Source organism: Leptonychotes weddellii, chromosome 3 (assembly GCF_054177405.1).
Source record: "Leptonychotes weddellii isolate Sample4059 chromosome 3, ASM5417740v2, whole genome shotgun sequence".
Classification (NCBI taxonomy): Eukaryota; Metazoa; Chordata; class Mammalia; order Carnivora; family Phocidae; genus Leptonychotes; species Leptonychotes weddellii.
This window is the reverse complement of record NC_138371.1, coordinates 99,351,621-99,368,147: the sequence shown is the minus strand read 5'-3', so window position 1 is coordinate 99,368,147 and position 16,527 is coordinate 99,351,621. Positions and strand designations below refer to the sequence as shown.

Here is a 16,527-nt window from a genome sequence, read left to right as displayed (position 1 = left end):
CTTCCCGCCAAGCAGGGAGCCCGATGCGGGGCTCGATCCTAGGACCCTGGGATCATGACCTGAGCCGAAGGCAGCCGCTTAACCGGCTGAGCCACCCAGGCGCCCCTATTTATTTATTTTTAAAGATTTTATTTATTTGACAGAGAGAGACACAGCGAGAGAGGGAACACAAGCAGGGGGAGTGGGAGAGGGAGAAGCAGGCTTCCCGCAGAGCAGGGAGCCCGATGCGCGGCTCCATCCCAGGACCCCTGGATCATGACCTGAGCTGAAGGCAGACGCTTCATGACTGAGCCACCCAGGCGCCCCGAGACTTTGTTTTTTTTTTTTTAAACTTCAACCCTCAGTTAGAAATACATTTTACATTGTAGCAAAGTTTCACAAAACTATCTACCCCTATTACAGGTGATGTACTCTTGCCAGTGTTCCTTTTCTGTTTTTTAAAAGTGATGATCATGAAACACGAAATTGACTTTATGAACTACTAACGGGTTGCAACCAGCAATATGAAAAATGCGTTTGATGGTATTCAGACATATCTGTCTTTTCTCTTTTACAGTACAAAGCACAGCAGCAGCAGAGGGCCTCCTTCACCTGTCGGCAGAGGCTTCCTGGCTCTCAGTCTTCATGTCTCTCCTTGCCGCCCTTGACCTAAGACAGAGCCCTCAACCTCCATGAGGAATAAATCCGCATACCTGTTTGTTTCTACCCCATGTGTATTGAATCCTGGTAACCTTGATTACCTGGAGTGGGGGAGGACGGGAGGAATTGGGGATAGGAAGAGGACTTAGTCTTCACTCTGCTTAAGTAAGTGCTGTTTGAATTCTGTCACATACATATTACTTTACATTTGGTATTTAAAAACATTTGGAGCCTACAGAAAGGTGTCAGGAACACATGCAACCGTCCTGCGCCCAGCAACAAGTACATGTACTCTACCTTCCTCCCACTCCTTTCTCCCCACCCCCTCCCCACAGACCTCTTCAACCACCCCCTGCATCTGCCCCTGGGAGTGAATGAAGCCTCAGAATGCTTAACATTCCCAGCAGTGAGCAGTGCTGACAACTGATATGTCAGAAGTCCAGTTGAAAGTTAGTTGCCATCCAGGGGCACCTGGGTGGCTCAGTTGGTTAAGCGGTTAAGCGTCTGTCTTTGGCACAGGTCATGAACCCAGGGTCTTGGGATCGAGTCCCACATGAGGCTCCCTGCTCAGCAAGGAGCCTGCCTCTCCCTCTGCCTGTCGCTCCCCCTGCTTCTGCTCTCTCTCTCTGTCAGATAAATAAATGAAACCTTTAAAAAAGAAAAAAGGGGGAAAAAAAGGAAGTTGGTTGCCATCCTGTAGACTGCCTACCAGCATGCAGTCTTTTTATTTTGAAAATTTAGACTTACAAAAAAGCTGCCAGGATAGCACGCTCCGCTCACATTCCCCTAATGTTAACCACAGAAGGACCAAAGCCAGGCGATTCACAATGATATAACACTGTTCACTCATCTACTAGCCTTATTTGGATTTTGCCAGATGTCCCACCAGCATCCTGTTTCTGGCCCAGGATCCCATTCGGAATCCCACGTGGCATTTCGTTGTCCTGTTCCCTTCAACCCCCACCTGGGAGAGTTCCTCAGTCTCCCCTTGCCACCTCAGCCCTTTGGCCAGTTATGTTGTAGGATGGATCTCCCTGTTCTGTCCTTCCTAGATTGAAGTTACCCATTTTTGGCAAGAATACCACAGAAGTGATGTGCCCTTCTCTGGATACCCTTATCAGGTGGTCCTGATGTGTCTAATTACTCTCATAATAATTTTGATCACTTGGTAAAAGTGGTGTCTCCCTGAGGTTTCTCCACAATAAAGTCACTGTTTTCCTTTGTAATTAATAAACATCCTGTGGGGAGATGCTTTATGACTATATAAATATCCTGTTCTCTCGTACTTTTTCCTGCTAATTTTACTATCCCTTGATGATTCTTATTTGCAACACTTATTACTGTGGTTTTTATCAAATAGTGATTTTTCTATTTCCACTATTCTTTTTACATTAAATGGGAATTCTACTGTAAAAAGGAACTGTCTCTTTCCCCTGTTTATTTACTTAGTCCATTATTTTTATATCTTTATGGATGGTCTCTTAGATATTTATTTCATTCTGTGGGTTATAATCCATTACTCTTATTTTTCACTCAAATCGTACCAGATTTGGTGATTGAGAGCTCCTCTAAGTTGGCTTCTGTGCTCCTTGACCTGCCTCCATCATTCCTGGAGCGCTTCCTTACTGTCTGACACAAGATGTTCCAGGCTCTTCTGGTACTTTCCCTGCCCCAGCCCTGGAATCAGCCATTTCTCTAGGAGCCCTAGTTTGTTTTATTGGAGAATGGTATTTAGGAAGTAGGATCTAGGCACAAATCAGATTTAACTTGGTTAAATGAAAATGCAAAACTGGACTGGCCTTTGGAATAGCTTGGGAAGGAGAGGGGCAAGCTATGCAGGGCAGAGGGGGGAGGCGAGAGGCGGGGACACAAACAGAGACTGAGGTTGAGAGAGAGTGGGCAGAACAGAGTGAGCCAAGGTAGGGAGGGCAGGGTGACTGTTCGTTCAGTCCTTGGCTGGGAGTACCTGTGGGAAGCATGGCCTCCATGCAGATAAAAGGAAGGATTCAGAAAGAAACCATCAACAAAACAAAAAAAGGCAACCTACTAAATGGGAGAAGATAGTTGCAAATAATCTATCCAATAAAGGATTAATATTCAAAGTATTTGAATAACTTATACAACTCAACACCAAAAAAACCAAAAACCTGATTTTAAAAATGTATGGAGGACTTGAACAGACATTTCTCCAAAGAAAAAATACAGATGACCAACAGACACATGCAATGGTGCTCCACATCACTGATCATTAGGGAAATGCAAATCAAAACCACAATGAGCTATTACCTCACACCTGTCAGAATGGCTCAAAAACTCAAAACACAAGACTCAAAAACACAAGAAATAACAAATGTTGGTGAGGATGTGGAGGAAAGGGGACCCTGGTGCACTGTTGGTGGGAAGGTAAATTGGTGTAGCCGTTGTGGAAAACAGTATGGAGGTTCCTAAAAAATTAAAAATAGGATTACCATATGATCCAGTACCATATGATCCAAATACCCACTACTGGATATTTACCCAAAGAAAAAAAAACACTAATTCAAAAAGACACATGCATCCCTATCTTTATGGTAGCATTATTGACAATGGCCAAGATATGGAAGCAACCCAAGTGTCCATTGATAGATGAATAGATAAAAAAGACGTGGTATATATATACAACAGAATATTAGTCAGCCATAGAAAAGAATGAAATCTTGCCATTGGTGACAACATGGATGGATCTAGAGGGTATTATGCTAAGTGAAATAAACTTAGAGAAAGAAATACCATATGATTTTACTTATGTGTGGAATCAAAAAAACAAAGAAAAGGCAGAAATAGACCCATAAATACAGGAAACAAACTGACGGTTGCTGGGGGTGGGGTGGGCAAAATGAGTGAAGGGGGGTGGGAGATACAGATTTCCAGTTATGGAATGAGTAAGTCATGGGGATAAAAGGTACGGCATAAGGACTATCACCAATGGCCCTGTCATGCATTGTATGGTGACAGATGGGAGCTACGCTTGTGAGCATACACGTAGACTTACGGAATCACTATTTTGTACATCTGAAACTAAAGTCCCATTGTATATCAACTATACTTCAATTAAAAAAAACCGAGGAGGGATGCCTGGGTGGCTCAGTCGGTGAGCATCCGACTCTTGGTTTTAGCTCAGGTCATGATCTCAGGGTCCTGTGATCAAATCCCATGTCGGGCTCCAAACTCAGGGGGAGTCTGCTGGAGATTCTCTCTTTCCCTCTCTTTCTGACCCTCTCCCCTCTCTAAAATAAATAAATACATCTTTAAAAAAATTAAAAAAAAATCAAGGAACACTGGGCTGCAGGCAGGGATATGCACCTGGGGTGTGCACCTGGGGCCTGGAGTTGGGAGGGAGGGGATGACCTTTCATTTTTGTCCTTTTATTTTTTTTTAAAGATTTTGTTTATTTATTTGACAGAGAGATAGAGCACAAGTATGCAAAGAGGCAGGCAGAGGGAGAGGGAGAAGCAGGCTTCCCACTGAGCAGGGAGCCCGATGCGGGGCTCAATCCCAGGACCCCGGGATCATGACCTGTGCCGAAGGCAGACGCTTAACCGACTGAGCCACACAGGTGCCCTTCATTTTTGTCTTTAACAATGTCTGGGTTGTTCCCTTTTCTCAAACTGAAGAACAATGGAAGGGGCGCCAATGGACCAGTGCAGTGGGGTTCACCCAGCACAGACGGTCTTTCCATGGGGGGCCAGCCACGTTGCAGTTCCAAATGCTGAAATCCTTGGGGCTCAGAGGGAGTGCAGCTTTCAAACTGCACTGCTTGTCACACGGCACAAGAAGTACATCTTACAACATATCCTAACATACAGACACATATTCCACTTAAACCAGTATCCACCCTTGTTATGTATGACACAAGCTGTTTTCTCTTCCAGGCAGGTTATTTCCCACTAGTTTGACTCCAGAACATGCTAATGAATGGATCCGAAACTGCAGTTTGAAAAACACCCCTCCAGGCCATCCTCTTATTGTGCAAACAGGGTAACTGCGGCCCTAAGAAGGGAACTGAGTGCCCCAAATGCTATCGCTTTTCAAGAGGACCTTTTTACTTATGACCTTTCAAACAATGCTACATTTGTATAGCTACTGGGGGGGAAATAGGTCTGGATAATGAGAGTAGATTTTTGGAAAGTGTGAAGAGTTGGATGAAATTAGGCTAATGGTCTTGAACCAGATTTCCTGGCCTTATTCAATAGCCCGAAATGCCTAATGTTGGAGGCCCTAGGCTCTTGGAAATAAAGTAAATGTTTTGTCCTTCATCCGTCCCTTCACGACTTACTCAGCTAAAGCTCTGAGCAGGCACCTACAGAGGTGGGCTTGCAGGATGAAGGTGTGAGTGCCTTGCCCTCTGGGTGCTCTCAGCGTCCTTGGGAGCCGCAGAGGACCTTGCAGGAAGAGATGTACAGGGTGGGGGTGGGGCAGGCTGAGGATCTGGGGCCTGGAGAGTGAAGTGTGGTGGGAAGGACAAGGAGGGGCTGGAGACACAGAAGCTCCATGATGGAGGCCTTCTCTGCCTGCCATCCCACGGAATTTGAACTTCATCCTATGGGCAGTGGGGCCCTGTGATGTGCTCTGAGAAGGGGAGTGACCTGGCCAGATCCTTTACAATGACTCGGGTAGCCACGGGAAGCCGGTGGCCAAAATCTGACACTGCAGTGCATGGAGGCCACCCTGGGAGGTGACCCAGGTCTAGAAAAAGGGAGCTGGAGTTTTCAGTGAATAGCTGACAGCAAGAGCCGGCAGGCTGAGGCACAAGGGCAGCTTTGCACCCCCACCCCCACCCCGGAGTGCAGAGACCATGGGCGCTTTTCTAATGACATAGAGCTGACATCAGAGAGAGTTTTCAGACCCTCTATCCTGAGGCGCTGCCCCAGAGAATCACACCAGCCCACGCCCCAGAACTCAGTCCCTGCGCCCCTCGGAGGGCTAGGCACTTGAACACGAGGTGGGGTATTACAGTGAAAAGACATACAGTGCGCTGTTCTGCACAGACCTGGGTTTGAATCCTGCCTCTTCCACATACAAATAGGTGACTTTGGGAAAGTTGGTTAACTCTGCCCTGGACTATATATAGTTTCCTCATTGTCCAACGGGGAGAAGGGGGTAAGTATGGATGAGTTAATGTGTTTGAGGTCTGTTGTAAACCCCCAGTGAGGAGTCACTCTCATAATCATTTAAAGATGAGGAGGTCAAGGTCAGAGAGGTTAAGTGACTTGCCCAAGGCTACCCAGCTGGTGGAACCAGGAGCCCGGCAGCGGTGGTCTGACTGTATGCAGCCCACGTTCCTTCGAGGAGCTGGCGTTTCTCCGTGCTGAGATTCCACAGCAAGCAGAGCCCTGCGGCCTGCACCCTGCCTGAAATGACGTGTGACTATCAACCTAGTCCCAGGGACCAGAGTGTGTAGCGATGAGTCACCCTGAACAGCTCCAACAGAGACCCCCTCCTCCCCAGCCAGCACTTGGGCTGAGACCTGGTTGCCAAGCAACAAGACATAACATATATAAATACAACCCAGTCTCTTGCTATAACCGTGAGGCCTGTTTCTTGCACAGCTGTCTTTTCCTTGCTTTTCCCCTCTGCCCCTCGGCCTTCCCTCCAGCTTCTCCTGGGGCAGCAGGTTTGATCCTCAAGCTAAGAGCTGCGCGACCAGAGTGAATGCGGACTGCAGAGGTGGGTTGCTAAGGGTGGGTGTGGAGCTCTGCCTGGGTGATGAATGGGACAAGGCTGCACAGAGCAGGGTGGGAGGGAGGTGCAGAAGGTGTGGGCGGTGGCAGCAGACAGGATGGACTTTTACCATCCAGGCTGGATAAGGGCGGGGGGGGGGCAAGGACATGACTTCTGGACTCTGAGGCAGGAGCATGGCAGAAGGAGGCTCCTCAGATGGGGGTGCACACCTATTTCCTCGGGGCAGGAGGGCCTTCTGCTGCTCTGGGTGCCCCAAGGGTGGTGACAGCCTCCTGTGTGGGTCTCATGCCGTCTCCTCTGGAACCTGTGCTTTTCTCATTCCACTTTGCATTACCAGTTCAGCTGCCGAGTATCTTGAGCAGGGGGCTCCCCTGGGAGGGCCTCTTGCCTACACACTGGCCCTGCTTATGCCCAAGACAGCGTATGTGGTAGCAGTTATCATTTTAGGACTCCTCTTGCGGTCAGGCAATGAACTTGGCGCTGCATATATGTCATCCTATTAATCCTCACAATGACAATGCAACGTTGGTATTCTTTTTTCATCAGTTTTATTAGGCTTAATTTACACACAATAAAATATACCGTTTTTACCTGTACAACTTGATGAGTTTTGACAAAAGTATACAATGTTGTGGGGCGCCTGGGTGGCTTTAAGCGACTGCCTTCGGCTCGGGTCATGATCCCGGAGTCCCAGGATTGAGTTCCGCATCGGGCTCCCCACTCAGTGGGGAGTCTGCTTCTCCCTCTGACCCTCTCGCCTCTCATGCTCTCTCTCTCAAATAAATAAATAAAATCTTTTAAAAAAAAGTATACAGTGTTGTAACCAGCATCACCGTGTTCATGACCTAGAACATTTCCATCACCCCTCTGCGGCCTGTCCTCTACCCTTGGCCCCTGGCCACCACAACTGACCACTAGAGTTTTACCTTTCCCAGATGTCCATTGAAATGGAAGGCAGCTACGCTAACCACTATACCAGCAACATGAAATGGAATAATACCACATGTAGTCCTTTGTCTGGTGAAAGTCTTGCGAAAGTCTTCTTTCACTTACCATAATGCTTTTGAAATGTTATCATTGTTTTGGTCCTTTCTTTGCTAACCAGCCAATGAATATCTGGGCTGTTTCCATTTGGGGGCTATTATGAAAAAAGCAGCACCGAACATATATGTACAAGCATTTGTATAGACATGTGTTTTCATTTCTCTAGGAGTGGAACTTTCGGTTCATTCAAGAGATGAGAGACTGAAGCTCAGAGAGGTTAAGAAACTTGCCTGAGCTGACACACCTTGGCAGAAATTCACAGCCAAGCCTGACCTCCATGGCAGGCAGTCACCCATAGGAAATAGGTATTTTTTTAGTTGAAAGTACTTCTTTAGCCAGTAATTCCTGTAGTAGTGCATACCTGGGCTGGGTTCAGCTGGATTCAGGCTCTTAGCTGGCAGAAGTCACCTGCTGCTCAGCACAAGCTGCTGAGTGCACCAGGGGCGTAGGTCACTCTTGGGAGGCATTTCAGCAGGTGACTTCCAGAAGCCTGGGTGGCAGGGCTGCAGGCTTTTGTTTTCTGAAGGTGTTTGCCAGCCTTCTCCACTGTGAAATGACTGTTTTCTCTAATTAATTACTTGAGAGGAGAGACTTTGAGTGGAAGCAGCCTGCTCCTCATCAAGCTTTTACCCACTGGTCTGAATGTCCATTGTGAAGGTCTGAGTCCATCCTCACTTTTACATCTGTTGGTTGTTGGCATTTTCCTGTTAGGGAGAGCTTTCCCTTCTTCCTCGCATAGATTTAGATCACTATGCCTCATAAATGATTATATGGGAGATGATCCCTTATTATCATCGTTTTAATGTTCCACATGTCCCAGATTTGGCCCAAATCAGCCCCTTGCAGCTGCCTCCCGTGTCCTTTTCACACACGTACAATGACCCAGGCTTTTGTACTTCTGTAGCAGCCCCAGTCCCTTTGGTTAGAGAACGGCATTCAGAAACCCAGAATGGGGCTCTAGGTATACTCATTAGGGCTGGGATGTCCCACTTCTAGGCCTCCTCAGGCTACAGGGTTTTAAGGCAGCAGGGTTACAGAAAAGGCAGGGCTGTGAGACTAGACTTGTGAGGACTCAGCAAAATCGGGCACCAGTTTCTAAGGGACTCTACACTAGGTGCCAGGTCCACTGGATGGCGGGACCCAGGCCAAGCCAACCAGGCAGGGTGGCTTCTCGGCTCAGAAATCCCTCCACAGGGGCGACTGGATGGCTCAGTCATTAAGCGTCTGCCTTCGGCCCAGGTCATGATCCCAGGGTCCTGGGATTGAACCCTACATCGGGCTCCCTCCTCGGCGGGAATCCTGCTTCTCCCTCTCCCACTCCCCCTGCTTGTGTTCCCTCTCTCGTTGTCTGTCAAATAAAAAAAAAAAAAAGAAAGAAAGAAATCCCTCCACAAACTTCACAAAGTTTGAGGCAACAACCTCAAGGGTTGAGGGGGCGGGTAACATCTTTCAGCTTTTCTTGCTTTGGCATGAATAACTTCCAGGGCAGAGGACATGAGAGGCTGGTGGTGGAGGGCCAGGGGGTATGGGGGCAGGCATGGCAGGGGAAGGGGGGGTCTTAGGGGCTCTAGCAGGTACATTGTGTCTTCAGTGGTGACAGAAAACTGCCCAAGTTCTCCGGGCAAGGCCCCCGTGCTATGCTCAAGGCTGATGCACCAGCTGGCTCATGAGTCTGATCAGAATGAACTCCAAAATTAGAGGTGGGGACTCATAACATGGGGCCACCATCTCAGAGTCGGTCTCCCTGGAAATAACTGCCTTCTGGTTGTATTTGGGCACCCTCCTTTTTTTTTTTTTAAAGATTTATTTATTTGACACACAGAGAGAGAAAGCACAAGTAGGCAGAGCGGCAGGCAGAGGGAGAGGGAGAAGCAGGCTCCCTGATCAGCAGAGAGCCCGATGTGGGGCTCGATCCCAGGACCCTGGGATCATGACCCGAGCTGAAGGCAGTCACTTAACTGACTGAGGCACCCAGGTGCCCCGCACCCTCCATTCTTTTTTTTTTTTAAGATTTTATTTATTTATTTGAAGAGAGAGACACAGCGAGAGAGGGAACACAAGCAGGGGGAGTGGCAGAGGGAGAAGCAGGCTTCCCGTGGAGCGGGGAGCCCGATGCAGGGCTCGATCCCAGGACCCTGGGACCATGACCTGAGCTGAAGGCAGACCCTTAACGACTGAGCCACCCAGGCGCCCCCGCACCCTCCATTCTTAAGGGGCTGCTAGCTCTACAGTCCACTGGGGCAGGTGCAGCGCTGGGCCTCTCCTGGGCAGCAGTGGGGACGAGGCTGTCTGTTTCCAGTGGCTTTCACATGCCTTGCCCCACTGGTGTCCAACACAATCCTGTCTTCTGCTGAGTGAGCCAGGCTGGGAGGGTCAGGCACCGGTCCCTGCCAACTCCAGTGTTCACGGTTCAGCCTGGCCAGAGCCACCAGGCTTGGCCACAGCAGGGCAACCAGTGTGTGAGGGCACAGGGAACCCCACTCTCTGAGACAGCTCTGAGCAACCTCAGCAGTCTGGAGGGGCCGAGGGGTCCACGGCACTGCCATCTCTCAGGACGCCGAACCCTCTCCAGGGCAGCTCCAGACAGGCTGGCCTCTGATGAAGAACGAGACCTTCAGATGAAGAAAGGACGTCAACCCTTTGAGCAGACTGGCAGGAACCAGCTGTGGAAGGAGCTGCATCACACTGGGTTGAGGGGCGTCATGAGCCAGAAGGATGAAGACGACTAATTCTTCACTGGTGTCTGTTGGCGTCAACACCCATGAAGGTGTACTGGCGTGGGATGGGGGAGGGTCCTGCAAACCAGCTCTGAAAGGGGGCTTGGGGGGCCCTGGAGGGAAGGAAGCCAGTGGTTTCACCACAGGCCAGGCTGAACCTGGAGGGCAGAGCCCCAGGTGCTGGGAGGGGCAGCTGAAGGCAAGACAGGGAGTGGTACCCTGTGGCATTAGGCAATCAGGGAGGGGCTCCGGGACCTGGCATTAGGGAGGAACCCTGAGACACCAGGTACTGGGGAGGACTGGACGCTGGACTCCATTCAGGGCTGCTCCTTTAGGTGTCCCAGCAGCCTGGTAACAGCAACCCCACCTTTGTCTGCCGCTTTTTCCTTATATGCAAAAGGAGAATAATAATTCTGCTGACGTATTTCTCGGGATGTGGGTGAAAAACACCTAATAAAACATGGTAAAGAGAGTGGGGAAGAGGCAGAGAGGGAAGGAAAAAGAGGAACAGGAAGAGAACGAGAAGACAATATAAACAGGAGAAAGGGAAGAAACATACTCCTCATTCTGCTGTCAAGTTACAGAGATCGGAAGCAACGATGGGCCATTAGGGGGTGGGGCAGCGGTGGAGGCCTCCAGGAGGCCCCAAGCAAAGGGCCAACTTCTAAAACAATGAATTATTGTTAACAATTTGATGTTTTAAAGACATATCTTTTACTATAAAGTCTTAGAATGCACTAACTCCGATAACCCGTGGATTTAAGCATCTCTGGGTCCTTTTCCAAAACAGGAAGTTCTCCCCCAATGACAGTCCATAATTTCCTTTTGCACTGTATCATGTCCTATGTAACGCCGGGACGAGGGCTAAGGGAATGTGAAAGGATCAGTCATCTTCTGGATGAATTTCACTTCTCAGATTTCACTTAGCATCGGTGTCTCATGTGATCTGTCATTTTGCCATAAATACCAAGGGCAAAAAGAAATCTCTATTATGTCCTCTGGCAGCCAAGAAGCTGTCATTAGCTCTCTAGTCATTATATAAACATCTTTCATTAACAAAAATTCGAATAAAAGAGTTAAAATTTAAGTATACATGCCAGCTATCAAATTTGTAATCATAGCAGAAAATAAAGTAAAACTACTTAGGTTGCATAAATGAAAAAAGTAGGATATAAAATTGCACGTATAGGATTGCAACTACCTAAAAACTATCTAAAAATGTACCTAAAAGAAAAAAAATACCATCACGACAAAGATCTTTGCAGGGAGAAAAGACGGAATGGAAACAGCTATAGATGGAATGAGAGGGTTTTCTTCCTTGTGTTTCCCACATTTTCCATCAATATATGTAACATAATGGAAAATACACAACAAACACAATTTTAAAGAAATACACATACTAGCAACTGATAAAAGAAAGAATTAGAGATGACCAAGATCACAGAAAATTCAAGACAAGCCTCTGGGGGAAATCTTGTCATATGGCCTCTTTCCACACTCAGAAAGCTTCTTGGGCAATCCTAAACAGTGGAAATCCCAGAAATGACTTGACTTTGCTTGTGGAAGCACTGTGGACTTTTTATCAGGAGATTTACCTTACTAAGGTTTTGCTTTTTGACACAGCAAAGTGAGTGTCCACCCCAACTGCCCTGGGGATGATGACGACAATAATAAAAATAAAAATAAATAAAAATAAATAATGGACTTGCCTCAGATCATTTATACAGCACATGGTATACCTACGGGGTCCCGTTCTAGCTCCCCAAGTCGCAGCTCTCCACGTGCTTCTCAGGGAAGACATGGCTGGCTGCTATGCAACAGCCGTCTATCCCTCGGCTCCCTTGTGACCTCTAGCCTGGGTGTGCGGTCAGACACGGCCCAGCAGTGTGCCCAGCCCTGGGGCACACCTCATGTGCGCGGAACCCATCACGGTAGTGCTGACTCCTTTGCAGACACAGGAAAGGGGCTGGCCCGGCTCCAGTCAATGAGATGCTCTCAGGCATAGGTTCAGCTACCAGTGGCAGACACGTCCTCCTCTCTTATGTGAAAGTACAGAGCCCTGTGGTACAGACTGGGATGGGGGTCCTGCTTCTACCACTTCTGTGTGTGGCCCCTTGTCCTCATTCTCCAAGATAGCCTGTAAGGTATTCGAGGATGGAGAAAGGGATGAAGAGAGAGAAGCCAAAGCAGCTTCTCTTGAGGAAGGGGCTCTCAAGAAGGTTCTTGGATGGACACTTCCACTGACTTCCCTTTTACTAGTACTTGGTCACATGACCACATTTAGCTGCAAGGGAGGCTGTTTATTATGGGAGGTCTATTACTCAGCTAAAATTCAATTTTTAAGGAAAGAGGAGAATGAACTCAGGGGCACCATTAGCAGATTTTTAGCAAGAACAAAAGGGGCAGTCTGCTGGAGGGCTGATGTGAGATTGTCTTTGATGAAGAGAATCCCAAGCACACCTAGCTTCAGATTTGGGTTTTTTTGTTTGTTTGTTTGTTTAACATTAACATATGATGTGTTATTAGTTTCAGAGGTAGAATTCAGTGATTCACCAGTCTTATATAATACCTAGTGCTCATCACATGACAGGTTTTTAATGTTATTCCCCAATAAGAGAAAACAGGGCTCCGTGGAGAATGGCTGATTCTAGGACTGGGGCAGGAAATATTCAAGATGAGTCTGGCACATCTGGTAATGCCAGAAAGTAAGGAAGTACTCAAAAAGTAGGAAAAGAAAAGAAAAGAAAATCCCACAATGATGGAGGTATATGTTCAAGGGTCACAGGAACCTATGGAAAGAGCTCCAAATGGCCAAATCTAGAACAGTTTGAGCAACAAAATAAATATATTATATTGGATTACAACCTAAAGTGTAAAATAAATATCTGTAAGTCCATATTAATATAAGTAAATGATTGCATAAATAATAACTGAGGGACAAGAGACACATTTTCCATGGAGAATTCCAAGGAATTTACATAGATACTCTGCACTCTTAGGAAGCGAAACACAACTCCCCATTCCTTAAGTGGGAGCACAGTGATTTCCTTTCAAAGAATACAATATGGAAAGTGGGGGAAAAAAGAGTGTGAGAAATCTGACAAGTGAGGATTCAAACAGGCAACCAAGGTCAACCTCAACAGCCATAAATCATGTTGATAAGTTGTGATAAGAAAGGCACTTCACCTCTGTGATCTTCACCCCTAAATTCATAACCCTAGGTTAAGCATGAGAAAAACATAAGACACACCACAGTGCAGGAATAGTCCACAAAATACCTGACCAGTGCTTCTCAAAACTGTCAAGGTCATCAAAAACGAGGGATGTCATAGCCAAGAGGAGCCTAAGTCGACAGGAGGACTACATATAATGTGGGATGCTGGATGGCATTCTGACACAGAAAAAGGACATTAAGTAAAAATTATGGAAATCTGAATAAAGTATGGACTTCAGTTAATGATAATGTATTAATATTGGTTCCCTAATTTGACAAATGTTTCAGATATTAATAATTGGGGAAAACGGATGTGGGGTATATGGGAACTCTCTGTATTATCTGCTCAATTTCTCTGTAAATCTAAACCTGTTCTAAAAGAGTATGAGAGAGAGAGAGAAAGAGAATATATGAGTCCTTCCCCTTCCCTGTGTAGGAGTCCAAGTTATTTGGAGCTAAGGGAGTCATCTTCTGACGGTGGAGATGAAAATTCATGGCCCAAACCAACTTTGGACCCCTCTATTGGGTTTTTATTATATAAGAAAATAAACTTCACAAACAGAGCTTCACAAAACAAAGCTGTTTTGGGCCAGGTGTCTTGTTCCTTGCAGCTGAATGCTTCCCAACTGACAGTCCTCATATCACTTTCACAGCTACTGCTGTGGTTTAGACCTTTATCTTCTTACTCCCTACTTAACCACCCTTCCTTCCTCATCTGGTTGCTCTCTTCTCTGGATTTACCCCCTGGCTACATTTCTCTCAACACCCCAAGGCCGGCAACTCCTGCCCTTCCCAGGACAGGGTTATTCTCTTACCCTTCCAAGCTTGTGCACACTTGAGTCCTTCTGCCTGGGATGCCCATTCTTCCATCCTTATTCCTCCCAGCAAATAACTTCCCGAATTCAAGGTTCAGCTCACCCTGTGTGATGGGCAGGATTCTCATATGTCCCTGAAGATCCCCCTGGTAAACATGGCCTGCATAACTCTTGGTACTGTGAATATAATGAGCTATACTTCTATGATTAGGTTATGTGGTATGACACAGTTCATTAAAAAGTTTTTTTTTTAAGATTTTATTTATTTCTTTGACAGAGAGAGAAACAGCCAGAGAGGGAACACAAGCAGGGGGAGCAGCAGACAGAGGGAGAGAGAGAAGCAGGCTTCCCGTGGAGCAGAGAGCCCAATGTGGGGCTCGATCCCAGGACCCTGGGATCATGACCTGAGCCGAAGGCAGACGTTTAACGACTGAGCCACCCAGGCGCCCCTACACAGTTCATTTTTTAAAAAAGATTTATTTATTTTAGAGGGGGCAGAGGGTGAGAGAGCCCCAAGCAGACTCCATACTCCACGCGGAGCCTCACACAGGTCTCGATCTCATGACCGAGCTGAAACCAAGAGTCGGACTCCTAACTGACTGCACCACCCAAGCACCCGACACAACTGATTTTAAGAACAGGTTATCTGGGAGGGCCCGATTTAATCACATGAACTTTTAAAAAGCAGAGTTTTCTCTGGCTGGTAACAAAAGAGGAAGTCAGGCAGAGATTCAACATGTGAGGGGCACTTGATTTTCAAGACATTCTCCGTTGCTGGCTTTGAGCACGGAGGGGTCACATGATAAAGAATGCTGGTGGGCTCTAGAAGCTGACAGCAGGCCCTGGCTGACTGCCAACAGGGAAATGGGGACCTCAACCCTACAACCACAAGGAACTGAATTCTGCCAACAACACGAATGAGGATGGAGGCAGATCTTCTCCAGAGCCTCCAGATAAGAACAGTCCAGCTGACATCCTGATTTCAGCCTTGTGATACTGAACAGAGAACTCAGCCATGATGCCATGCAAACTCTGTCCTAGGGAGCTATGAATAAATAGGTGCTGTTTTTAGCCACTGAGTCTGTGGCAGTCGGTTATATAGCAATAGAAAACTCACCATGCTTCCTCTCTGAAGTCTTCCCTCATTCCTCAGGCACACCAGTGACTTCTCTCTGCTGCCGGGGCACCTCATACACAGCCATGCTACAGGGCAAGTCACTAAGTATTATAATGATCCACTTAGCAGTCTACGCTCCTCACAAGATTCCAGAGTTCCTGAGAAATGTTGGCACCTATCACTTCATCATTGCAAGCTCAGGCACAGAGCAGGAAAGCAAAAAATACTGGTTAAATGAATGTTTCATCAAGAAAAAAAAAATCCCAAGATTACTAATTTGTAATCTTATACACCAAAATCGCCAAAGATGCAGGAGATTTAATGTGTAAGCAAGAGAAAAAGTCACCAATGTAAAAAGAGAATGGAGAAAAAAAATATTAATATACATGTAGGATGTTTCTAGGAACCAGAAGTGAATGAAGTCTCCAGGTAAGGTTGGTGAGGGAAGAAGTAAGCAGAAATATGAGGAAAAATCCATCTCTACATTACTTAGTAAACAGTATTTATTGCATGTCTGCTATGCAGTCAGGCCAGGAACTGTGGAAAGCAATACAGGATTTAAAGCTTGCCCTCAAAAACACTGAGAGCCTCCTTTCTGTGGCATACCAGGCTTAGAATGTTAGAGTCAAAACAGTTAAAGACCTTGATTTTGTATGTACTTAAGCTTCAAAATCCTCTACTTTCTAAACAAGTGGGGAGCAAATTGATTTTCTATTGAGCTCTGTATTTTTGAGATTCTTTGGTATTGGCCCTTCTTTGTGTTGGCTGCCTAATTCTCTGCAGAGCAGATGAACCACTATTAGCTCAATCTGATAGTCATTTGGGTTGTTTTGAGGCTTTCACTATTACAGACACCTGTCAAATAGCAACTTCGCTCCGCGCCTTTTACATCTCTGTGAAAGCGTCTGTGATGAGAATTCCTGGAAGCGGACCCAGATACTTTGTTGTTACGCAATACTCTCTCCCTCAGTGCCTGCCCCACGGATGCCAGCTCCCTTGAGCAGCTAGGGCTCCCTGAGTTGGAGCAGTCGCTTACCTCCAGGCCTGGCGGGTGCGGCTCCCATCTCTCTCAATTCAACTGCTGGAGTGGAAATGTGGTCTGGAAAAGGCAGGAAGGGGGTGGGATCCATAATGTACCGAGAAACCAAGTAGACGCTGAGCGAGGGAAAAAATAGCACAGGAAATTGTAAGGGGGTACTTGAGGAAAAAAGAGATGGGACGGAAAAGATGCTTTCTGGGTCAGAGTAGCGTGGGCTAAAA

The 16,527-nt window shown here is 47.0% G+C and overlaps 1 long non-coding RNA gene across 2 annotated transcripts in view; it reads left to right on the top strand.

Moving 5' to 3' along the window:
• Window positions 1-705, top strand: part of LOC115943637 (uncharacterized) — a 12,174-nt gene extending 11,469 nt beyond the window's left edge. For both annotated transcript variants that reach the window (XR_014143661.1, XR_014143660.1), the window contains one exon: window positions 557-705. This is a non-coding gene — a long non-coding RNA (uncharacterized LOC115943637). The remainder of the gene's footprint in view (window positions 1-556) is intronic.
• Window positions 706-16,527: the final 15,822 nt, after the last annotated feature.